This window comes from Acinonyx jubatus, chromosome F2 (assembly GCF_027475565.1).
Source record: "Acinonyx jubatus isolate Ajub_Pintada_27869175 chromosome F2, VMU_Ajub_asm_v1.0, whole genome shotgun sequence".
NCBI classification, from domain to species: Eukaryota; Metazoa; Chordata; class Mammalia; order Carnivora; family Felidae; genus Acinonyx; species Acinonyx jubatus.
The window spans coordinates 35,964,375-35,989,482 of NC_069394.1; the positions used below are offsets into that span (position 1 = coordinate 35,964,375).

The following is a 25,108-nucleotide window of genomic DNA, read 5'->3' on the forward strand; positions in this document are numbered from 1 at the left end:
CAGCCTCCTTTGCAGCTCTATCTGGCCTTATAAGTATGGCCAATGAGATACAGGCAGATGTTATGTGGCCACTACCCGGAGAGGCCAGCTGGTATCTACTCTTTACTCCGTTTTTCTTTTTTGTCCTTCTTCCAATCTGCTGCCTGGAATGGTGGATGTGATGTCTAGCATTCTGCCTGCCATGTCGAGAATGAGGCCAAGAGTCTTTTTTTTTTTTTTTTAAGTTTATGTATTTATTTTGAGAGAGTGTCAGTGGGGGAGGGGTAGAGAGAGCGAAGAGAGAGAGAGAAGCCCAAGCAGGCTCTGCGCTGTGAGCACAGAGCCTGACACGGGGCTCAAACTCACGAGCCATGAGAGCAAGACCTGAGCTGAAGTCAGGAGTCGAACGTTCGACTGACTGAGCCCCCCCAGGCACCCCTGAGGCCAGTACTCTTTTTTTTTTTTTTTAATTTTTTTTTTCAACGTTTTTATTTATTTTTGGGACAGAGAGAGACAGAGCACGAACGGGGGAGGGGCAGAGAGAGAGGGAGACACAGAATCGGAAACAGGCTCCAGGCTCCGAGCCATCAGCCCAGAGCCTGACGCGGGGCTCGAACTCACGGACCGCGAGATCGTGACCTGGCTGAAGTCGGACGCTTAACTGACTGCGCCACCCAGGCGCCCCGCTGAGGCCAATACTCTTAAGGATAATGGAGCTGTGAGCTGGATGGAGCCTGTGTCCCTGAAGAGATCATGAACAGAGCCACTAGACCAGTCGTTGGCCACCTACTTCTGTACTTTCACAGGAGAGAGAAACAACTATCTTAGGTAAGCCACTATTTTGGGGGACCTTGATTACTCTTGGTTGAATCTACTCTTAACCTGTACAACAGGAAAAACACTTAAGTGATATCATAGTAAGCAATTCAACAACTGTTGGGTAAGCGTTATTATTATTGTTATTTTGCATTAAATAATGGATGAGGAGGCTAAATCACAGTTGACCTGCCATAACAGGGGTTTGAACTACACAGGTCCCCTTGCATGAGGATTTTTTTTCAATAAATACAGGGCAGTACCGTAAATGTACTTTCTCTTCCTTATGATTTTCTTAATAACATTTTCCTTTCTCAAGGTTACTTTATTGTAAGAATACGGTTTACAATACACGTGACAGGGGCGCCTGGGTGGCTCAGTCGGTTGGGCGACCGACTTCGGCTCAGGTCACGATCTCGCGGTCCGTGAGTTCGAGCCCCGCGTCAGGCTCTGGGCTGACGGCTCAGAGCCTGGAGCCTGTTTCGGATTCTGTGTCTCCCTCTCTCTGACCCTCCCCCGTTCATGCTCTGTCTCTCTCTGTCCCAAAAATAAATAAACGTTAAAAAAAAAAAATTTTTTTTAAATTATAAAAAAAAAAAATACAATACACGTGACATAGAAAATAGATGCTAATCGACAGTTTCTATCACAGGTAAGCCTTCTGGCCAACAATAGGCTATTAGTAGCTACGTTTTTAGGGGATCAAAAGTTATACACGGATTTTTGACTGCACAGGGCGATCAGCACACCTGACCCCCCATTGTTCAAGGGTCAGCTGTAAAAGAGAGCTATGGAAAGCAGAGGAGAGAATTGTATCAGAACGCCAGGTTGAGGCTGGTTATTAAAACTTAGCTCTGAGTTGCCTGGCTGCTTCTACTTTGAAATAAAGAGAAGCCTTCTCAGCCTTTTGAGCAGAGGTTTCCTGTGGTGCAGGGGGTTTTGTAAGGTGGTTGAGTCTTGCACTCCTGGATGGGGAAGAAATAAGTTCATTAAGGAAGCCATTGCAGGAACCCAGGTAGGAAGTGTTAAAGGATGATGGCAGTGGAAAGGGAGTCAGGGAACAGATATGGAAGAGAATTCAAAGGAGGTAAAGAGGACTTGACAAGAAATAACTATGGGGATAAAGGAAATGCAGATGTCAGATATTACTGAAGCTTCACATCCAAGCAATTATAGTAGTTGCTTCCTTCAGATGTCTGCTACTAAAATGCTGTGTAACAAACAATGCCATAATCTCAGTGCATTACAACAATAGGCATTTACTTATTGCTTATGGGCGTGCAGGGGGCTATGACTCTCCTGGGTAAATGAAACTAGCAAAGTGTGGCTCCAAGCTGCCAGTTGTATTCAGGTCTGTTCCAAGTGTCTCCTCATTCCGAGAGGCTATCCAGGCAACTTCATCTTGTGACAGGTGGCAGAAATGCAAGAGACTAAGCCAAGCCATGAAGGCATATTTAAAACCCCTGCTCACACCACTTCCACTAATTTCTATTAGCCAAAGCAAGTCATGTGGCTAAGTCCAAAGACAATGGGGCACGGAACTATCAGTCAACTCTTCTGGTGCTGGAAGGGTCACATGATGGGAGGAACAAAGACTAGGGACCAATAACCCAATCTGCCATCACAACTAAAATAAGAGTGATACCCCGACATGGAAATTCGCAGTAGGGCATTAGGTTTCTTACCACAAGGCACACCTGTGCTATGACAGACATCTGACCAGCCGATGGGTTTTTTTCCCCCTGCATTTTTCATCTTTCCCTCATCCCCTCACACACTACAGATAGGGTCCTGCTGTCTGTCCTACAGTCACTCCTGAGATCAGCCTTGCAACGGACATTAGTGGCTCGGCCATCATAACAGCTATCAATATTGGACCTGCTACTAGAAATAAAAGACTAGAAGAAAATAGGCCAAGAAGGTATTACTATGGTGGGACTCCTGGCTATTTTAGGTCTTTGCGGATTTTCCAGACCTTCTTCGATGACCGTATACAAATTTTATAATTTCAAGAATTCTTTTAAATGATTTTTGAAAAAAAAAAAAATCTTGTCATCGGCTCAATTCTATTGCCATCCTTTGCCAGTAACTATCTAAAGAAAAAGTCTATGTGAAGCATTAGCACAGTGCACCTGCCAAGCCAGGCCTTCCTTGTAGGAACACACTCATCAACTAACACGAGGGTAGTCAGTGTCATTCTAATACTAATTTCTCAGACATGGTTTGAGCATTCTCCTCACCCCCTAAATTTGGGGGTGGTGGGCAGGGAGATTTTTAGATGGAATCCAAAAGAGCCAACAGAGAGTTTCCTCTTTTTTTGCCTCTCTTTCTTCCTTTAGTTGCTGTTTTGGCCGTCTCAGAACAAAGTCAGGCAGGAAGTCGGCACAAGATACCTACCAGCTATGGACTTTATCAGTTTTCCAAATGCTCTTCTGCCCCAGGGATGCACAGACCCTCAGGCAAAACCACCCCTGCAAAGAATGCTCTGCTGGGATCACTTCCGCCAGCCAAAGCCCCATTCTCTCAGGCACAGGGGAGCAGGTTTTGACTCAAAGGAGCACCGGAGCCACTGACATAAACCCTGCTGTGACCTTGCCCCCACCCACCACCCTCTCCTTTCTCATAACTAACCTCCCATAAGACTCCCAGAGCCATTGACCTCCTCTTCCTCACTTCTCCGCAGGCAGCCTGGCTTATTCCTCCCACCTGTCCCTCTAGGGATCCTACCCTATGGGTCATCAACAAACTTCTTGTCAAGTTCAAAGGGCACTGGCCTTTGTACGTGAAATCCTCAACTGTTCATCCTTCAAACTTTTCTTCCCTTGGTTTCTATGAAATCAAGCCTCTCCTAGTTCTCCTGGTCTCTCTCTGAACATTCAAGTTCTTGTTTCTTCCTCCTCGCAGCCTTTGCTTGTTGTCCGTGACGTCTCCCTCCGCCCACCGGTGTTCTCTCCCCCACACCCTCTCGGCACTGATTCTTTCTTAGTGTCGGCCATGATTTCCATGATCTACATGCCGATAACTCCAGCCCAGACGTTTCCCCTCTGACTTCTATTTCCTGGAGGTGCTGGTCCTCACATGGGTGTCGCGTGGGCCTGAGATCCGCCAGGTCCAGGGCTGAATTCATCTCCCCATCAGGGCTCTTTGGCTGCAAGCAACAGGGACTGACCCTGACTTGCCGGTGCACGGAAGAGACTAATTGGAAGGATTGCAAGATGGTTCCTAGAATCAAGGGAATCACTGGACAGCCTGGCGTCTGGTAGCCTGAACAAGGCCACTGCCCAGATTCAAGCTCCCGAGAGCAAATTTGACACACCCAGCTCAGATCATGGCCCCACTCCTTGGGGTCTGTAATCAAAATAAAGTGGAATGAGAGACGCAAAAGGTCTCAGACAAGACAGCAGCCACCAAGCCTTCCAAGTTTGTTTTTCTTCTGGACCAGAAGGGAGTCTCTCTCTCTCTGTCTCTCTCTGTCTCTCCCTCTCTCCCTCTCTCCCCCCTTCCCCCAACTCAGGTATCTCAACACCAGGCAGTCATTACATTCTGAGGTTTTTAAAGTAGTTCTCCAAACGATGGCCTTCTCCATCCCTTGGACCTCTGACCTCCTTTGGAGTCTTATGATCTCTTGGCTTGATGACTACTGGTGGCCTCCTAAAAAGTCTCTGCTCCCTCTCTTGTCCACCTCAAGTTTGTCCTCCACGTGATAGCCAGAGTGATCTATCTAAATCCAGAGCTAGCCACGTGACTGCCCTGTTTGAGCTCCTTAACCTAGAGGGTGAGCTATGGGACTGGCAGCCCACATTTCTTGTTACCAAATAAAATTCTGCGGGGACCTGGCCCCTACCCACAACCCCTTCGCTGCAACCTGGTTTTTGTCTGTTTGTCTGTCTGTCTGTTTTTGCTTCTGGCACTCCCTCTTCCTGCGTGGCTTTCTTCTCCCCCTACCACTGTACCCCAACCTGGCCGTTACCAGTTTACCTTTAAAAATCGAATGAGGCTTCACGTCCTCAAGGCTGCCCTCCCTAAGCCTTTCCTGACATTTCATGAGGGGTTGAGGATCCCTCCTGAGTGTTTCCATAATGCCCTGAGCATATCTCTATGATCACCACACACAACCCACTGTTTGAGGAGTATCTGTTCAGGTGCCTATCTCTCCTACTATCTACACATTCTTGAAAAGCAGGGATAAGACAAGGCATACATACAGTAGGTGCTTAATAAACGGTGGGGTTTTTTTTTTTGAATGGTCACTGACTTTGGTAAATCATGTAACATCTTCTGGGTTTCAGCTTCCTCACTGCAAAAAGGAGATAGGTCGACCTCTCCCGTGTTGTGCAATTAAGTGAGATGATATAAATGGAACGCCTTGCATGGTGCCTGGCACGTGGTAAGTACTCAATTAAAAGGCACTTTCCTCACCGCCAAAAGCCCCTTTTCCCTCACCAGTAGAAGAGAAAAGAATGCTTAGTGCCCTCTGCTTAACAGTGCGTTTCCTCTACTGGAATGTAAGCTGTATGAGAAAATGAGGCCAGGCCTATGTTATTAATTGCTAAATCTTGTGCAGGTGGCAGGTGCTCAATCAATATTTTTAGGATAAATGAGTAATCATTATCTGCTTATCTGACCCTGCATTTGTGCCTTCAATGACCTTAATGTTTTGTTTCCTTTTCCCATTTAAAAAAAACAAAAAAACCCCACCATCTTCAATTTCTTTAGTAGGCACGGTTTCCTGTTGCAAACCAGCCAAGGCTTGGGGAAGAAGAGTCACCCCACCCAGGCCCGCGCCACCGTCCGGGCTTTTGCGAGCCACGCTGTAGCCCTGGGCAGGGTGACTGCAGATGCCCTGGGGAGGGGCACTGACACCCCTTCACCTGCTGACTCGCTTGGAGCACATGCTGGCTCACTGACGCCTACTGGCCCATTTAATACCCCTAACAGTTGTGGGTGGGAGGTACCCTCCTCCCGCTGTATCAGGCAGGCTCCCAGAAGGGACAGGTTAGTGTTCTCAAGCCGGGGAACTGAGAAGAGTTTAATGAAAGGAATTTTGTAAAAGGGTGAGCAGGGTTTAAGGAGTCGGCAGGGAATAGGGTAAGCACCCCAGGGCTGGCGGCGGCAGAGTCCTTATCACCCCCCAAAATAAGAGGAGCAGCCAACCCACAGCATCCCAGGAGGGAGGGAGCCAGGACCATAAATACCCTGGCCTCTGCTTCTGCCTGCAGGGTGGGTGGTGGCGGGGGAGAGGGGGCGTGATCCCCGGTGCCAAATGCACCCCGGCCGGTCAGAGGGGTGGGCTTTCCAGGCCACGGGTAGGATGAGAAGAGTCAGGAGTGACCATTGTAACTAGGCTAGCCAGCACTACGTGAGGCAACCCCTGCTGTCTAGCTTTTAACCTGCCCACTCTGCTCCTCTGTCTCTGTGACAGCGGCATGTGACTCCATTTGTCTGGCCTCCCATGCCCACTAATTGTGCTTCCATTGAGACTAGGGCAGACGGCAGCATTCTGGGCTGTTCTGGAAGCTTCTGCGAGGACCCTAAGAGATAGTCATGTCAGCATGGGACAAATGGGGAACTCCCAGATGAGGAAGGAAGGCAGTCCAGTCTTTATAAACACATACACATACCACACACACACACACACACACACACACACACACACACCCCATGCTGCTCTGTGAACACACGCACACACACACACACACCCCATGCTACTCTATGAATATACACATGCACACACACACCCAGGCTGCTTTGTGAACACACCCACATACATACACACACCGCCCCCATGCTGTTCTGTGAACCCCCAGGAAACCACCTGGTAACTCAACTCCAGGAGCATGGAGAATGCATCAGTGGACCCACCCCAGCACAGGCCCCTGTGGCTGTTAAGATCCTGGCTTGGGAATCAGACTCCCCGGGACTTGAATCCTGACTCTACCACCAGCTATGTGAATTTGGGCCTCATTTGTGAAACGGAAACCGTCATACCAGTAGGGGTGTTGTTAGGATTTAAATGCAACAGGCAATTTGCTTTGCACTCATTAAATGTTATCTACAAACCCCATCACGGTCATTTCTGTAGCTTTGCACTAACGTCACTTTCGACCTAATTGCTGACTCATTCCAACTTTCAGAACCCTTTAAGAATGAATACTTCTACAACTAAGGAAAAGGATGATGATATCTGGTAGGGAATTTTCAAGCATGACTGTGACACAAACCCAGTGGGCCTGGCCACGCAAATATTACCGTGCCTCTTTTAAAGATGGAGAGAGCAACTAGCATCCAAGGAAACTAAGTGACTGGTTCAAGGTCACACAGGCAGTAACTGGCTGAGTCAGGGGCATCCCACTAAGGAGGCAGCACCTGCCAGCCGGCCTCCGCAGAGGCAGGTCTTCGCCCCCCAGAAGGGGCCGCCCTGCGCTCCCACGTTGGCTGTGGGAGGCCGGATCACTTAACAATATGTGTTTCCCCAAACTGTCATTATGTCCTTGTCAGCAACAAGGAATATGTGAGCCACTTCCTCCAGCTGTGCCTGTGAGCAGGGGAGTGGCGAGGGCCCGCAGTCGGGTTGGCCTGTCCTCCGCGCACCGCCCTGCGGTCTTCCAGGCCCCAGACCGCCTCTTGGGGCTTCTGGCTGCCGGCAGCGTGTCGGCTTCCCCGGGGCTGTCGCTGTGGTCAGGGACAGTGAGAGGAACCTGGCCCAAGGCTCCGCGTACTGGAGGTGGACGCCTGACAGCAAGAAGCCCATGTCTGAAAGCACGGCGTGCATTAGCATCCTCTCCTTCAGAGAGAGCTATTTTTGTCTTTCATCTCCAGAAACCGCGTTCCAAGATCAGGGAGGCAAGTGTCAGAAGGAGAAAACGGCCAGCGTCTCGAGCTCAGAAGAGAACAAGCCCCTGCTATTTCCTCCACGACAACGACGGCAACAGTTGCCCCGGCCGCGACGGAGCTGGCTTCCCCTGCCCTTGGGTACCACACGACGTCCCGCACCCCTGTCATCTTTCTGTGGGATTTCTCGCCACACGCTCCACGGAGGAACCGGGTTCGTTGCCATGGTTACTAGCAAGTCACGTGGCAGCCTGGCTACCTAGCGGTGTAGGAGAACAGTGGGAGCCGAGGAGCAGGGGTGGGGGGGAGCATCCCTCCCCCACATCGGTGGCTTTTTCTTAGCCGACCCGCACGGCCCCAGAAGTCTTCCTCATTTCTGACCTGCCCAGCTCTGGGGTGAAGGGCCAGCCTTTCTCTGAGCAGCAGTATTTCCCTTTCATAATGGGATCAGCACAAGCCTCCTTCAAGGGCTTCTCCTTCTGGTCCAGGAGCCCCTCTGCCCCTCCCCAACGCCTCCTTTCCCTGACTCCTCACACACACACACACACACACACACACACACACACACATGGGTGCTGTAATTAAATAGCTGTGTTGAGTGGGAACGGGTGGAGCATGCAGCCTACACCCCTTGAATAAGCTCTTTTTAAAAAAATCTGAGGATGGCATGAGTCAGGGAATTTCGAAGCCGTGATACAATCAAGACAGCGATGCCTCCAGGGGGTGGTGGCAGGGAGCATGGACTCACCCGGATCGTCCACACACCAGGCAGGGTCTGCTTTCCCAGCCCCGACCGTGAAGGGGGTCCGCAGAGCCTCAGACTTGGAGTCATGGAAGTGGGTATATTCCACCAGTCTCTGCCGTGGCGGGGCAGTCCTGGCGCCTGGCCATTGCCTTCCGGGGCAGAGGAGGTCTGGGGCCTGGAGGAAGCTCTCCAAAAACAAAGCTCTCTGCCTCCTGCCCCCACCCCCTCCTTCCCCACAGAACCAGGCCATGTTAGCAAGTTAGCGCGAGCCCGTGCTCTGAGAAGTTGGTCAGTGAGTGGGTGCACCTTAGCAACAGCACGGGCTGCGAGCGCACGTCTTTCTTTCCCTGACGGTCACAGTTGCCTACTTCTTTAGGTTCAGGTTACATCGCATCTTGTCAATTCCACCAGACTGGCTGGCGTGCTTTCTTTCCCCGAGGCAAAAACAAAGTCTAGATGATGGAAACAGACCCGGAAGAGTCGGCAGGCAGCAAAAGGCAAGGCCTGGGAGGGATGCTGGCCCAACTGTGCTAGGTTGGTTCCGAGGACTCGCTTCGGGACCCCTGCCTCAAAGAGCAAAGTGTATTCCGGGAGAAGAAGCAGACAGCTTCCCGCACGTCACTGACCTTACGGAGCACCGCAGGGCAAAGACCGAGGAGACCAAAAGTAAGGGGGCAGGGATGCAGCCCAAAGGGGTGTGAGACTCTATCCAATGGGGTACAAAATGCAGAACTTTTTTTTTTTTTGAATCTGCTTTGGTACATGTATCATAACGTACATAATTGTGTCCAGTAGGATCAGTTTGGGCTGAGATTAAGAAAGAAGAGCATAGCCAAAACGACAGGAGCTTCAGCAGGAGACAAGTTAATTTGCCCCTCAGGTAAATGGACTCCGGAGGCAGGCCGCTCGGCTGGTGAGCTGTGTTTCCTGGTTGCTCCAACATTCTCAACAGGCAGCTGCCACTTCACTATCCAAGGCTGTTGCTCATGGCCAAGCCGTCCTGTTCACGTTCTAGGCGGCAAGGAGAAAGAAAGGAAGAATCACATGTGCCTCCCGTGAGGACACTTCCTGGAAACTGTACTGTCCGCATTTAGCATTTACCTAGCATTTTGTCACATGACTTTGCGAGCTGCAAAGGATCCTACGAAACGTCATCTATTAGGGAATGCTAAACGTGCCTATCGGGGAATGCTATTGAAGGAAGCATGGACAGTGGGGTGCCACCCGCACGCGTGTATACTTACAAAAAATAAATGCACCTGTTAGGGGCATAATCAAAACTGTGGCCTTTAGGGTACAGTTCAAAGACCACTGCTATGGATTATATACCCTAGAAGTACATATAACTGATTGAAGGAAGGAGTGAGGGATTTTTTTTCCCCACCACCTTGTATCCATCCATCCTTCTCCTGGTAAAGCGGTAAGGTGAGTTTTGTGTGTGGGCTCATCTCTCCCCCATTCTCAGCCATGCCGTTGTGAGGGGGCCCTAATTCGCCTTGGCTCACCAACTTCTCCCACACCCTTGGCCAATAGGATTGGTGCGGGTTGCTGAGAGTCAGGTCCAAGATTTACATTCAGCTCCTAGAAGGGGCACAGTGGACATAAAGCTCTCAGCCCATGAAGTCTGGAGCCACCCAAACCCCCCTACCACCCGGATAGGAGAGCACAGCCCTCATCTAGAGGAGAGGGGAGAAGCCACACCGAAAGGACCAGGTCTTGGCGACCCCGTTTTAGCTCCGTATCAAACTGCATCGAAACACAGCATCACTTGTGGTGAGGAGCCGTATTGGACCAGGTGCATGAGGTCAACCCCTACAACTGGCAGAGTAACCAGGTGGAAAGAGCCTGGGACAGGTGACTTCCTGGAGCAGAGCCACAGTCTCTGGCTGGATGTTGATGTGAAAGAGAAGTCAATTTCCATCTTGTTAAAGCGATTGTTTACGTAAGAGTCATTGTTTTAGTGGCTAGACTATAACCTAACGGGTACACATGTATTATTTCATTTAATTTCTTTTTAATGATCTTATTTCATTGCCCAAGGTCTTACAAGCAAGTGGGTGCAGGGCAAGAATTTGGGCCCAGGACTGGCTGACTCAGTATTCTCTGCTCTTGCGGGCCCTCGGCTAACTCTCTTCCCTCCATGCTGGGTGGGGTCACACCTTTTACTCTGTGCTGTCGTGTCTCTTTGCATGTGGCCGCTTTGGAGCCAGAAGCTGTGCGGTTCCCACTTGCATTGCCCCGGTCAGGCTGGGCCCTGGTGCTCCATAGCTGTTGATCCAATAAATAATAAATGGTGTTACTGAACTTCAGAACAGATCTAGCAGGCTGTTAGAGGATCAAATGAGATCATATTTGAGAAGAGGTTTTGAAAACTACACAGCGGTTATAGTTAGCCCTTTTGTTAGGAAATCCCCCGTATTAGGGGCAGGAATGTGGCTGTTTCTGGCTCTGCCTTTTGGTGCCTTCCTCTGAGAGACAGGCCTTGGGGTCGTGTTACTCTTAAGTGTCAGAGGGCACCTTTGAGACCACTCAGATGCACCTCCTGGTGCCCTCCCACCCCCCACCCCCACATCAGGTGCACTTGTCCTCCTTGATGGCTTCACCAAGGGGTCAATTGGCCAGTGACCCTCCCAACAGCTGGGCACCATGGGCAAAATATGACTCAGTGTAGGTGTAGGTTTGGGGACAAGTTCCGTTCCGCTCCCCAGATAGATCCATGAGTTCTCTCCTTTTTGCCTCTGCACGTGCGCTTTCCTCCCCAATAGTCCGAAATCCTCTTTCTTTCTTTTTTGTTTTTTGTTTTTAAAGTTTATTTATTTATTTTGAGAGAGAGTGCAGGAGGGGCAGAGAGAGAGGGGGAGACGGAGAATCCCAAGCAGGCTCCACACCGTCAGTGCAGAGCCCGACACGGGGCTCCAACTCACGAATTGTACGATCACGACCCGAGCCAAAATCTTCTGAGCCATCCAGACACCCCCGGAGTCCTCTTTCAAGTTCAGGTTCAAAGTCACCTGCCCTGTAGAAGTCTTCCAAGTTTGGCAGGGGCATTTAGGTGGTCTCCTCTCTTTCTCGCTGTGTCATTTTGTACTTAACTCTATTATAAGACATATCAAATTACATTTTTATTTGTGCTTTTTTATAAACCCACTTCCTCACCCCTCCAAACTACCACCATCACCCTTCTTACATGAGATTTTCAAGGACAGAGACTTGTCTTACTCTCTTGATTCTCCAGCACCAACCTCAGTACCTGGCACCTGTTGATAATTTAATGAACGCTATTGAAGGGATGAGTGAGTAAACACGTGAGCAGGGGCTGAAAACTTGGTCCCTGGCGTGAGACAAACTCATGTCCAAATCCCCTTGACGAATCATACTCATTCACTCATACATGCTACTCATCCACTCATTCAAATTTTTAGTGAGTACCTATTATATTCCAGCCACCCTGCTCGACATTACCATAGGGTAATCGGGAGGGATGGGGTCTCTGCCTCACAAGCTTATATCTGAGGGAATGGTAGAGACTGAAAAGAAAAAAGCCCATCAGTAAGTAAACAAGTCTCTAATATGTCCTCCGAAGGCAATGAACGGGGGGAGTGTGACAGTGGACCTGAAGTTGGGGTGGACTACTTTGAGTGACGAGCGGGCAGGGAAAGCCTTGCTCGGAGCATCCGAGTGAGTCCCGAAGAGTGGGAATGAGATGGCCTTTTGGAGGGCTAGGGGGAAAATGAGGAACAGCCACCAACAGAAAAAAGGTTCTTCTCTCTCTAAGGCTTAGTTTCCTCATCTAGACAGTGAGATAATAATAGCATCCGCTACATGGTTTTTGAGAAGCTTAAATGCATTGAAACACAGCATCCAGCCAGGCACACAGGAAGCACTCTATATGTTTTAGCTCTTATTGTCAGTTATGGGTCATGCGACAGAAAGGAAACGAGGGTGAGGCCATGTGGCCCTCTGTAATTGCCACTTCCTTTTCCAAGGTTCCAAGCCATCTGTTAAATCACCCACGTAAGAATGTTCCTGGGGAATTAGAAAAAAAAAAAAAAGAATGTTCCCGGGCACCAACGTCCATCTCTCTGGTCTACGGTCTCTAGAACCTCTTTCAAATGCGTGTACATTCCTCAGGTTGGCAGAGAAAATAAACCAAATGGAAACTTGTCTGTGAAAGCCCTAAACGAAGGTACTTACTGCTACTGTGTTCTTTCTCCGTCGTTTCCCCATAGTCTCTGGACACCCCATGTTCTGGCTGGCGGCACACCATCTGGTTAGCCAAGGACCTTCTTAAGCCAGGCCCCTGAAACTGAGCGTGGAACTTCCAGCAAGCTCTGGCCGAGCCGGGACCTGGCCTGAGGCCTGCAGACCCAGCACAGCCTCACACGTAGGTAATAAGTTAGTAGCAGAGGCAAGTGTATTGCCTCCCCCTTAGAACAACCAGATTCATCTCCAGCCTCCTAAGTTCTAGCAGGTGAGACAAGTTTTGCCCTGTGACTCCACAACCATGGCCATCTTTCAAGGAATTTCAAGACACTCACAAGGCTAGTCTTCCCTACTGGGCAGACGGGAGGATCTTGGCGTTTGTAACAGCAGCAAAGAGAAGGATTCTCGGAATCTCAGAGGCAAAAGGCGTCCCTGCAGTTCAAATTTTTCTGAACCCGTGGTTTCTCTGATGAGGGGTGCGTGCGTGTGTGTGTGTCGTGTATGCATGCACATATGTGTGCGTGCAAGAGAGGACAAAGAGTGCTGGCTCCATGCTCTAAAGCCACTGACTCTTGTAGATACGGTTATTTCACGTATACATGTTTTCAAGGCTGCCCTTAAATGGTAACATCAGCAGAAAGATGCCAAAGAGTGTGGCGGTACAAGGGCTTAATTACAGGGACCTTTGTCCAACGAACATGCCAATAATTTGCCTAGCTGAATGATTCAGCAGTAATCCTGCCAGGTTCCCAAAAAAAGCCCATATCTGGGATGACGTAATGTCTCTCCAGCCCGATGCAGCCATCTCCCCACACCCACCGTCACACATTTACCGTCTCTTCTTAGGAGCCACATTTCCATCTGTGAGCTCTTCACTTGCCATCTGCATTGTGACAAATATGTATTTTATTATTTAAATGGTATTACGACGTACAGTGTTGCTAATCTAGCCCTTCATGTTTAGAAAGGCAGTAAAAAAATGAAAACCGAAAAAAATCCTAGCCCCTGGTGAGTTCTATGTCGGCAACTCATGCCTGCAGAATGCCTCCCAGTATCTCAGGTTGGATATTTGATCTGTGCATCCCATGAATATTTATACTTTGGGGCAAAGGGATTGGTTTAATTTGTCACTGGAAATTGAGGTGACAGTCTTGATTTGCGAAGCGGTACACATGGCAGGGACTGTGAAGGGAAAGAGACTCTGGTCCTACCCCAATGCACTCTGTATGGAGCTGGAAGATACTTTTGCTTGCCTACCTCAGATCCGTCAATCTCCCCCTTCTTCCTGACCGGACAGGTGCTCGGGGAAGGTGTTCTTCTCCTCATCTAAACTAATTTTGGTTTTCCTTGCCACTCCCGGCTAGACACTGCATTCATTTTATGTCAGTTTATTTCAACGAGGAATTAAAGGAGTCCTGCTGCGCGTGATGCGGGGAAGGTGGTTCTGAGAAAGATTTCTTTCCTGATAAAAAAAAGATCCAAAGAATTAGTAGCTCCCTTTTTTGACCTCTGGATGTTGTTATGATGCAAGGAACTCCTGCAGCCATCCTGCAGACGTGAGGGGAGGTAGCTGGAAGGATGACAGAGATGGCGAAAATCTGAGTCCTCGATTGTTGATAAGTCGATGATAAACCAACCCAGAGCTGCCTCCACTTTTAGACATCTCATTATGTAAGATAATAAATCCTTTGTTATTTAAATTTTTTTTTTCAATGTTTATTTATTTTTGGGACAGAGAGAGACAGAGCATGAACGGGGGAGGGGCAGAGAGAGAGGGAGACACAGAATCAGAAACAGGCTCCAGGCTCTGAGCCATCAGCCCAGAGCCCGACGCGGGGCTCGAACTCACGGACCGCGAGATCGTGACCTGGCTGAAGTCGGACGCTTAACCGACTGCGCCACCCAGGCGCCCCAATCCTTTGTTATTTAAACTGGTTGGTTCAAGGCTTTCTGTTTCATAGAAGCTGAAAATGTCTTAACTATGTGAGGCAGTGACTTTCAAGCTTTTTGGTCATAAACCAAAGTGAGAAATATGTTTATGTGTAATGCACTCTAAAATGTTCTATTTTTTTTTCTACTTAATCTTTAAAAATTCAGGTCATGACCCAACACAGTGATTTCAAAACTCACTAGTGGGTCATGATCCACATTTCTGAGAACATTACAGTCACAGGGCACATAAGCTAGTGTGATATAATGAAAGCATAATGTGGTTAAGTGTCATAAAAGACATACTAACACAGTGCTGATCACTTTGAACTTGGGGAAACAGGGAAGCTTTCGCAGGAGGGCTAGACCTTGAAAAATACTTATGTTTGGGGGTTCAAGGAATGACATGAGAAAAGACGAGATGGTGAGAAGGGCAGACACCCTCCAGCACCAGTGTGTAAATGTGGGCAGAGGTTGATGTATGTGATTTGGAGGGTAGTGAGAAGTAAGGTCTGATTCTAGTTAGAGAATGTGCAGCCTTGAATGGCAAGCAGATGAGAGGCCGGATGAAGGCGTTCAGAAAGGGCCAGGACTAAGGAAGTCTAAAATGCTGGCAGTTGCAGCCTGGGTTGGGTCTGTGTCATAGCAGAAGCTCAAACTGGTGGCGTTTAAAGCTTGAGGCAAGTGACAAGGGCCTCCGCTCTGGGAGGTGAGCCCCCGCTCTGTCCCTTCATTCTGCCTATACTCACTAAAAACCCATCTTACGTGCTCTGCCTGTGAGCTGCTTTCGGCGATGGGCAAACAGCGAGCTGGCCTTTCTAAGAATTCAGCCTGGCATCCCCCACGTGAAACCGACAGTGCCGATATTGTGATTCTTCTAAAGAAAACCAACAGGGTGAGAAAGAGTGGCCGGTTTTCCATTTCAGAAAGGCCAGCAACCCCCAACTTCTCATTGTTCTTCTTGCGCCCACCTACTTGCCTTCTCATGAGTTCGTTCACATTTTGTTAGATCTCGCCCCAGAAGTTGGGCTGAGCCTTGCTACTTGGCACCTCTAGTGGGAAAAAAAAAAATCAGTGGAGGAGGATTTGAAATTGTTGGTTAAATTGGATGTTTGTGCTATCTGTGGATTTTAATTACCCATGTCATTCCTTCTCTACTCTCTCCCTGAAAATCAAGAGTTGATTCTCATGATGGAAATTAATCAGAACTAGTCTGTGACTTCTCTTTTATTATACCCACAGACCTAAGGGATGGGCAAATCAGAGAGGAATTTTACCAGAAACCCAAATACTGGAGAATAGAACCAGATTATAATAAATCTAAAGCAGAGGCAAGTTTATTCTTATCCTCCCCCTTTAAATTAGCGACTGTTTTTTAATGTGTAAATCGAAATGATCAGATTTCTGGAGCCTTGTTTCTGCCTTGACATTTAACACTGTTCGTGATTTGGGCAAAGGTCCCTACATTTCTGCCCCGACTGGCTCCAGACAGAAAATCACAAATATCCTTTGGGAGCACAAAGCAAGTTCATTGCTTCATTTGGAGTGAAGGACATTTCCACGATGAAAAGCACCAGCTTAACCGCATTTGACCCCAGAGCATATGAAATTAAGTGATGAGTTAGCATGATTACATTGGTTAATTATCTCATCAATATCTTCTTCAAGTGGTTTATTCGGGCTTTTCTTTGTAGAACTTTTCAACGCCTCATGTGTTGGAACTTCAGAATGGAGTTCACACAGTGAATAAGTGTGTGAAGGAAAGAGTAGAGAGGTGGGTGCTTTCTTCTCAAGTCCAAAGCCACACTATCCATTTCTTCCCAGTCCTGCTTGTGCTCCTGGATTTCCTGCTTGGGTGCCGACACCCCCCATCTTCCAGGGACCTAGTCCCTTTGTGTCATCCCCAGTGCTGCCGCTCCTCACTGCCACGTGCAGCTGATCACCAGATTCTTGAACTTGAACTTGTCTGCCTCCCCTCTGTTTCCGCTGCTCTCACACTGAATTCAAGGGCTCAGCGCTGCAATCTGCACTGAACGACTGGGCCAGCTTCTTGGAGTGGCCTTTCTGCTCCATTCCTCTCCCGTCTCAGTCAACCCCTTACTTGGCTACTGGAGTGACGTCCTAAATCCCAGCTTCAAACCGGCCACTCACTCCCTTGCACCACGTTCCTCAGTGACTCCCCATCCAAATCCAAACTTATTAGCACAACATTCAAGACCCTTCAATACTGAGCCCCAGCGCCTCATCGCAGGGTTTTCTCCCACGATGCCTGGTTCACGGACCAGAGTGAAGGGTAGGGTAGAACCTCCTTGTATGTCATCGTGAAGAATTGATCATATTGTATTACAATTCCTCAGAGTCTGAAACACCTTCTAGACTCTAACCTTCAAGAGGGCAGGGGCTGGGTTTTCACTATCAGTGTCTACCATTGTGCCAGGCACATGATCTGTACACAATAAATATTAGTTGAATGAATGCAGATGTAATAAATACCTCAGAGTTTCTCGTTTGAAATGGAATTTGCTTACCAATACCTAATATAGCCTTTTAACTTTCTACTAACATACGTATTCAGGATGCACAAAACAGTAAGCGTTCATAATCCCACCATAAGTTAAGACAATTGGAAAATCCACTGCCTGAATTTGGAGGAAATTTAGGGTAATTCTAAGTCTTATACGGCCGACTTGAGACTCAAAGTCGGGCACAGGACCTACTCCATGATGTCAAGCGATGTAGGCCTATAATGCCAAAGAAGGAAGCTGGACATTTTATTTCTCTCTAGATTTTTGTCCTTTGGCCTAGAGGCCCAAGGTCTGGCTTGCCCAAAACGTCAAGAATCCATTCTTCAATTACTCAGGTTCTTTGCTTCAAGACAGAACTTCATTCTTTTCTTCCCAAGCTTACTAACAGTAAGCTCTCGCTTTCTGCATTTATTTAGACACTGCAAGTCCCAGTTTAATAAATATATTCCCAGAAAACAGTAAGTGGAAAGCTGTGTACATGTATACATGATGGCAGCGGGTGGGTGGGCATAGTTTATGGCAGTTGTGCCCTGGGAGAGTGTAGTCCAGCACATGGGGTACCTTTGGGGATGACAGATACAGGAAGAATTCTGGTAACAGTACATTCTGGGGACTATGGTTGTGTGTGTGTGTGTGTGTGTGTGCGCGCACGCGCACACTTCATGTATTCAGAATGTCGACAAACCAGATACTAGATGCAGGAGAACATTCTGACTCAACCTTACGAAGCGGGACTAAGGGAGTAACTACTTTCTGGATATTAGAAATTGCACCTAGCTGTGCACATTATACTCTCTTTCAGTTGAAGACCCGAGGAATGGATTCCACCAACATCCAGACGGGCAGTGAGGGGTGCCAAGAGGAAGCCACACTGCATCTTTTGGCAATCAGTAGACCCGGACAGATCACTCTTCGTTGCAGGGTAAGTTCTAGAATACTTCATATAAAGGAAACGCACCGTTATCCTGAAATCTCGAGGAAGGGCAAAGTATTTCTGAAAACAATGTACTGCGGGAACCAGAAGAGAATTTTAGAAAACTGTGTTTGCATCTTTGTGAGGACAGAAGAGGACATGGCCTTTTAAAGCAGAAGTCGATGAGGAAAGAGCAGGTTTAAACGACATAGGACAAAGTTAAACCAAGGACCACCGTGGGAAGGCTGAAAACGCAAGGTCACATGGTGAATGTGACGAGAGCAAAGTTAGCAGTGGTCAGAGAGCACCTACTGGTTCCTGCCGTTACCGAGGGAGAAACAAAGGCAAGTTGAAGAGATGCAATGAGCAGAGGCTTCTCTCAAGGCTCCGGTTACCAGGTCACCATATCCACGAAGCTTTGCCCAACAGCTATGTGTTCAGTAACGCGTTGAGTGCCTCCTAGGTGGTAACAGCCTGGGTGCTATAGGCCATGATAAGATGGTGGTCAGATGGACACAGTGCTCGCCTTCCTCAGGGGTCTCTTCTGCACCTTTGGCCTGGTCCATCTTTGGCACCTTTAACATTCCATTGTTTGGGACCGCAGACATAGCCGCCCCCCTCCCCCAGGAAGGACACTCTCAAGGACAGGATTTCTCCAACAACAGCAGCTCAGAATCAAGCCCTCCAGAATCCTCTGGTGTTGGCTTTCTGACCACACCCCCTAAGGCCTCCCGGGAGTCCAAAGTCCACTGTTATTGCGGATCTGGAATTACCTGGTATTTCCTATGCACGTTTATTTTCCTTGTGGACATTTATTCAAAAATGATCTCTAATAACTTACTTTAATAGCCTTTTCCCTGACTTTAAAGGCAACACAAACCCCTTTGATATATAAAAAAGCACAAAGAAACAAAAGATGTCCTCTATAAGCGGTAGCTGCTGAGGCCCACCCCACTCCATTTTGACCTCAGCCACACCGATCCTGAGCACTCGGAACAGTGCTTGACATGGAATAGACACTCAGTAATCAGTATGTGTCAAATGGACGGTCAAGAGCAAGTCCCATGGTCGCCATGCTGGGCCGCACATCAGGCTGAGGGAAGGCGCTGTCCTGGTAATCGCAAGCACCCCTCAGCCACGCTTTCTGGCCTCACGGTGATGGCTGCTGTAGCCCCGGGGAGCTAGAACCATATCTCCACTCTCAGGACTGCCAGCACCCCTGGGCCTGTGGCCCCCAGGCACCTTGTATAGCTGGAGTGGTCCTAGGCCCTCAGGTCTGTGGGGAACATAAACCATCTTCGAGTTTAAGGGTCCTGCTTTTCCAGGGGCACCTGGGTGGCTCAGTCAGTTGGGCGTCAGATCTCAGCTCAGGTCATGATCTCACGGTTTGTGAATTCCAGCCCCACGTCGGGCTCTGTGCTGACAGCTCGGAGCCCGGAGCCTGCTTCGGATTCTGTGTCTCCCTCTCTCTCTGTACCTCCCCAACTCCACTTTGTCTCTCTCTCTCAAAAATAAGTAAACATTAAAAAAAAATTAAAAAACAAAGAGTCCTGGTTTTCTGGAGTTCTCCATGCATGATGCTGAACCCTGCACCCTTTAGAAATGGAAAGAAAGAAAGGACCCCTCCCCCACAGTCTTTTCTCATAAAGGTGGAAAGCTGATGGCCTTACCGACCTATGACTTGGGTTCATGAAATTTTTAATGCTTTTAATATTTCTTTAGGTTTACTTATTTTTGAGAGAGAGAGAGTGTGTGAGTGAGTAGAGGAGGGGCAGGGAGAGAGACAGAGAGAGAGAGAGAGAGAGAGAGAGAGAGAGAGAGAGAATCTCAAGCAGGCTCCAAGCTGTCAGCACAGAGCCTGATGCAGGGCTGGAACCCACAAATCATGAGATCATGACCTGAGCTGAAATTGAGTCGGGTGCTTAACCGAGTGAGCCGCCCAGATACCCCACGTGCTTTTAATATTTTGATTGGTTTTCATGTGTTGGTGCTTGTTTTAAATGCTCTCCCACCGCCCACTTAACTGTGGTTTCGCCTGAGGAGCTTGCTCTGTTTCACTTGTTTAAAAATTAATTAATCAATGAATTTTTGAGAGACAGAGGGACAGGGAGACACAGAATCCGAAGCAGGCTCCAGGCTCCAGGCTCCGAGCCGTCAGCACAGAGCCCAACGCGGGGCTGAAACCCACAAATGGTGAGATCATGACTTGAGCCGAAGTAAGATGCTTAACCAACTGGGCCGCCCAGGTGCCCCTCTGCTTCACTTTTAAGGTGCAAAAGCAGAATGATTTATTTGGAAGGAACCTGAGCAGGAAGTCCTGCCCACAGCAGGACACAAACCCCTCGGCCTTCCTGTCTCCTCAGTGAGTACAGCGGGACTTCCCTGATGGCACCTCTGGGGGGTGAGTCCCTGAGTGGGAGCTTGTGTGAGGTTGGCTCCCTCTCCTACCCCCAGGGAAGGACTGGGCTCAGAGACTGCACCCTGACGTTGGGAGAGAAGTCTAAAGCTGTGAGGGACACACAGGTACCCAGTGGAAGCCCCACCACGGGGAGGGACTCGTGGAAAGGTAGGTAGCTGTCTCCGTGGCCCCCAATCCCAGCCCCCAAACAGGGTAGCTCCCTTTACTTGGTTCTTCCGTGCTAGGCCCCGTGTGACATTTCATTAGCTTACAGGTTGCGCAGCCAGCACAAGCTAGGAAGCCACCCAGAAAGGCGTTCAAGGTGACAGTGCCCAGCAGCGGGCTTATTCCCCCTGCCCCACACCGCCCTCCCCCTGCCCCCCGCCAGCATTGCCAATCCCAGAATGCCACTTTGTCACCACACCCAGAACCCATCAGTTTGGCAGCCCTGGACTGATGTAACCAAACTCATAGGAAATGATGCATCAATCAGATTGTCAGTGTATCTGTCCTGACCGAGGGTGCTCCTTTTCGGGGACCCTAGTCACCAGCACGGGGAGCCACCCCCTGCCAATTCTTCCCAGTATCCAAGCAGCCAGGAGGCCACATCGGTCATCAGGGGGTTGCTGGGTGACGCTGGAGTAGAGGGCAGGACAAGTAGGTTTGGTCAGTGGGACAGCGTTCTTCCTGCTCCGCGGCCCAGCCCCACTTCTTTCTTCCCAAAGGAACCTCGCTTTGTCCAGGTTCCACCCTCCTCTGTGGAGGCCTGGGTGTCAAGGAGGCGAGTCCCATGCTTGGTGCCACAGGTGCATCTTGACCGCTCTGAATAGCGGCTCTCATTGTTAGATCCAACAACCCTCTTTTTACGGCAAATGTTTTTACAGCTTCCTCTGTACTACACGGAAATGAAATCTATAGATGATACAGTCTATCTATACGTATAACTTCCAAAAATTCACTAACCATATTACAAAGTGTTATGCCTTAAATGTGTCCCCCCCCAAATTCATAGGTTGAAGTCCTAACCCCAAATGTGATGGTGTTAGGAGGTGGGGCCTTGGGGAGGTAATTGGCCGTGAGGGTGGAGCTCTCTGGGATGGGATTAGTGCCCCTCGAAAAGACCCCCGAGAGTTCACTGTCCCTCTCTGCGTTATAAGGGTACAAAGAAAAAATGACCATCCACCCTCATCAGAACCTGATCATGCTGCCTCCTGAATCTTGGATTTCTAGTCTCCAGAACCAGGAGAAATCAGTTTCTCTTGTTGATAAGCCAACTGCCTGATCTAAGTTGCCAAGTAGAATTTAAAAGGAAAATAATTGGAGCTGGGGGTGCCTGGGTGGTTCAGTCAGTTGAGCGTCCGACTCTCGATTTTGGCTCAGGTCATGATTTCACAGTTTGTGGGATCGAGCCCAGTGTTGGGCGCTGGGCTGATAGCATGCAGCCTGCTTGGGATTCACTCCCTCTCTCTCTCTCTCCCTCTCTCCCTCTCCCCCTCCCCCATTCACTCTTGCACTCTCTCAAAGTAAATAAATACATTTTAAAAAATCAAGAAAGAAAAGGAAAATAATCAGGCCACCTGGGTGGCTCTGTTGGTGAAGCGTCTGACTCTGGATTTCAGCTCAGGTCGTGATCTCACGGCTCGTGAGATTGGGCCCCGAGACCGGCAGCGCGCTAACAGCTCAGAGCCCGCTTGGGATTCTCTCTTTCCCTCTCTTCCTGCTTCTCTCCCTCCCTCCCAAAATACATTAACAAGCACTTAAAAAAAATAAGAGGAAAATAATTGAGAATAAAATAGGACGTATGGCAACATGCAAGTGCTGGGCAGGACCATGGCTAGAAGAAATGAATAACGACGTTCCAGGCGCTAGGGTCCCTCCCCAGAATCCTTCTGGGCTGGCAGCTCCCCGTGCAGGCCCACACAGGCTTGTTGTAGTGGAGACTCGAATTCCATGAATGGCGTTGGCATTGCTCATGTGATTTTTCTAAGGCAGCGAACGACTCCTGGAAAAGTTCTGAACAAAACCGAGCACGGTGTTCCTTTGACATACGCGGTCGTTGCTCTCCTGGAAAATACGAGGTATTTTTAAAATGCTTTGGGTGCATAGATAAAAGAGAAGTAGGTTTTAGCTCAGATGATTTTGAACAGGTTCCCCCCCCCCACCCCGTGGGAACGTTCAATGAGATGTTCAGAAATCACGTAGCTCACAAGCATGGGCTTGTCTCACACACTGCAGGGAGTTCACCACCCCTGGCCTTTCCGGCTCGACGTGCTAACGGTCATGGCCCTCCCTGAATCCTCCTGACCACCGAAAATGCACCCCTCCCGGCTGCTTCAGCACCCTGGCTGAGAGCCGCAGACCCAGCACGTCCTGATGCCCCCTCCATTCCCCTTCCCCGTGACGAAGCGGGAGACGAATTCGACTGGAGGCCTCTGGCGCGAGGTGTTTCTGCCCAATGAAAAGAGACAGCAGAGCCCAAGTAGCAGATCTCGCTGCCTGCGAGAATGCCAAGGTCCAAGCCAGGCTCAGGAAATAAAAAGGATGGTTTGGAATCATGGAGAAGATGACTCCAATATGCTCTAGGAGGAGTCTGATACTCACTCTTCCTATGGGCAAAGGTGCTTTTTTAAAGGAGTCTGATCTTAAAAAGCTACCTCCTCTTTCCACCCATTTACCAGAGTTCAACAGGCAAGTTACGGGCTGAGGAAACGATGTCTGCGGGCCTGCAACCATCGGCGAGTTTGAGGACGGCCGGCCTGAGGAAGAGGCCATCACGGCGAGCGGAGGGGACAGGTGGCGAGAACTGGGGTGTCCGGTGGCTCAGAATGAGCCCCTCGGTCAGCCAACCTCCATTCTGCCCCATCTCCGTTCCTTCGATATGTTAAATAATTGTGCAAGCCGGTGCAGTTGGGCCTTTTCTCTTACGACAACCAAAAGCGTCTTCCTGATAAGTGTTCATATTCTGGCTGTTGGGAGGTCCCCTTTCTGGGCTTTATGTAGAGAATTTGCCCCCTTTCTTGGTTCTACCTTGAAGTGTGGTGGTTAAGGAAGTCTCTGGGTTCACATTCCACCTCTGTTTTTATAGGCTGTGTCCATTTAGGCAAATCACTTCATCTTTTGAGGTCTCATTTCCTCATCTGTCAAATGGGGGCCATAATAGTTTTCTGACTCTGGGGACATGGGGATTAAATTAAATGAGTTAATGTAAGAAAAGCATTGCAAACTGCCTCACACATCCTTGATGTTGAATGGTGCTAGTTGTGATTAGAGTCTTTTTAGTTTTTTGCTTGGATCTCTCGGCCGAGAACGCTAGAAATTCAATTCCAACTAATCCAAGCAAACAAAGAAAAGTCATTGGCAGCCGCGGGCCCCGAGATGGGGTACCGAATCGGGAAGAGCTGTTGAGTCAAGCCCCTGAGGATGGGATGGGGAGCTTCTAGATGAGAGGTTGTGGCTTCTGGCTCCCTGTAAGAACCACCCAGAGGGTTTTTGTTTTTTTTTAAAGTCTCCGAGGCCCAGGCTGCACTCAGACCAATTAACTAAAAATTTCTGGGGTCGGACCCGGACATCAGCGGATGTAAAGCTCAGGGGATCCCAGCGTGCGGACAAGGCTGAGAACCGCTGTGCAGATGATCTCTTCATCAGACTTGCTTCTCTCTGCCGGGTTCCATTCTACAGAAAGCTCGTTCCGCCATGGCCTCAGATGTCTACCCTCCTATCATAGTCTCGATAGAAAAAAAAAGAAGCAATTAACAAAGCATCTTTCGGTATCTGCATTCTGCATGTCAGAGGATTTGTCCTGCTTCATCCGTCTCCTGCTGGTCCTCTTTTCTTTCTTTCTATTTATTTATTTATTTATTTATTTATTTATTTTTGAGAGAGAGAAAGATCAGGGGAGCGGCAGAGGGAGGGAGGGAGAGACAGAGAGAGAGAGAGAGAGAGAGAGAGAAAATCTCCAGCTGTCAGCTCAGAGCCCAATTCCAGGCTCGAACTCACACAATGTGAGATCATGACCTGAGCCGACCTTAGCTGCAAACAAGAGTCCGATGATTAACCGACGGAGCCACCCAGGCGCCCCCTCACCCCTACCCCTGCTCGTCCTTCTTATTCTGATCACTGTTGCGGAGGGCTGGGGTACAAGCCACTCCAGTGACCAGGAATCTTGATCGACAACACACCAGACGCATTTGGGATGAGACAGCAATTCCCTCAAAGATCTAAGAGGATCGACCAGGGGAAAATTGTATGTATCATCTAATTAAATAAAACTGGTTACACGTCATCTTGGTTGATACAATTAATTGTCAGCATGTTTTGCTTCAGCCATTTTCCCTAATGGATAGGATTTGGGCTTGATGGGGTCTTTTCTTCAGGTGTCTTAGCCACCGCAAGTGACAGGTTATTGCATCGCTGGGACAATGCCTGGCTGGTCTCTTGGCTGCCTGGACGGGGATTACAGGTTCTTCATTCCCTGGAGCTGCTTATTCACTGACTCTTTGTCCCGCCCACAGATGACTGATCTCATAGGTCACCTCTTGAATTCACTCCAGGATAATCTTCTAACAACACTGTCACCCGTAGGTACTGACTACACGGTATTTCGATTCAAACTGAAACCCAAATTTCCATTTCCTTCAACTTTTGACCTCTCTTTTCCTTTACTCACTTATCTTCAGGTTGAGGAGCTCTTGTGGGAAGGCACTTTTTTTTTTAATTCAAAAAAAAATTTTTTTTAATGTTTTATGTATTTTTGAGACAGGGACGGACAG

The 25,108-nt window shown here is 48.9% G+C and overlaps 1 long non-coding RNA gene across 2 annotated transcripts; it reads left to right on the forward strand.

Annotated features, from left to right (window-relative positions):
- The first annotated feature begins 436 nt into the window (after window positions 1–436).
- On the forward strand, window positions 437–25,108 carry LOC106980055 (uncharacterized). 2 transcript variants are annotated; one of them, XR_001431011.3, is made up of 7 exons: window positions 437–807; window positions 5,085–5,182; window positions 7,615–7,840; window positions 8,748–9,037; window positions 12,601–12,759; window positions 17,831–17,950; window positions 23,020–25,108. It is a non-coding gene; the product is annotated as an uncharacterized LOC106980055 (long non-coding RNA). The 2 variants fall into 2 exon arrangements; XR_003421729.2 differs by lacking the exon at window positions 437–807 and having other exon boundaries at window positions 4,305–5,182.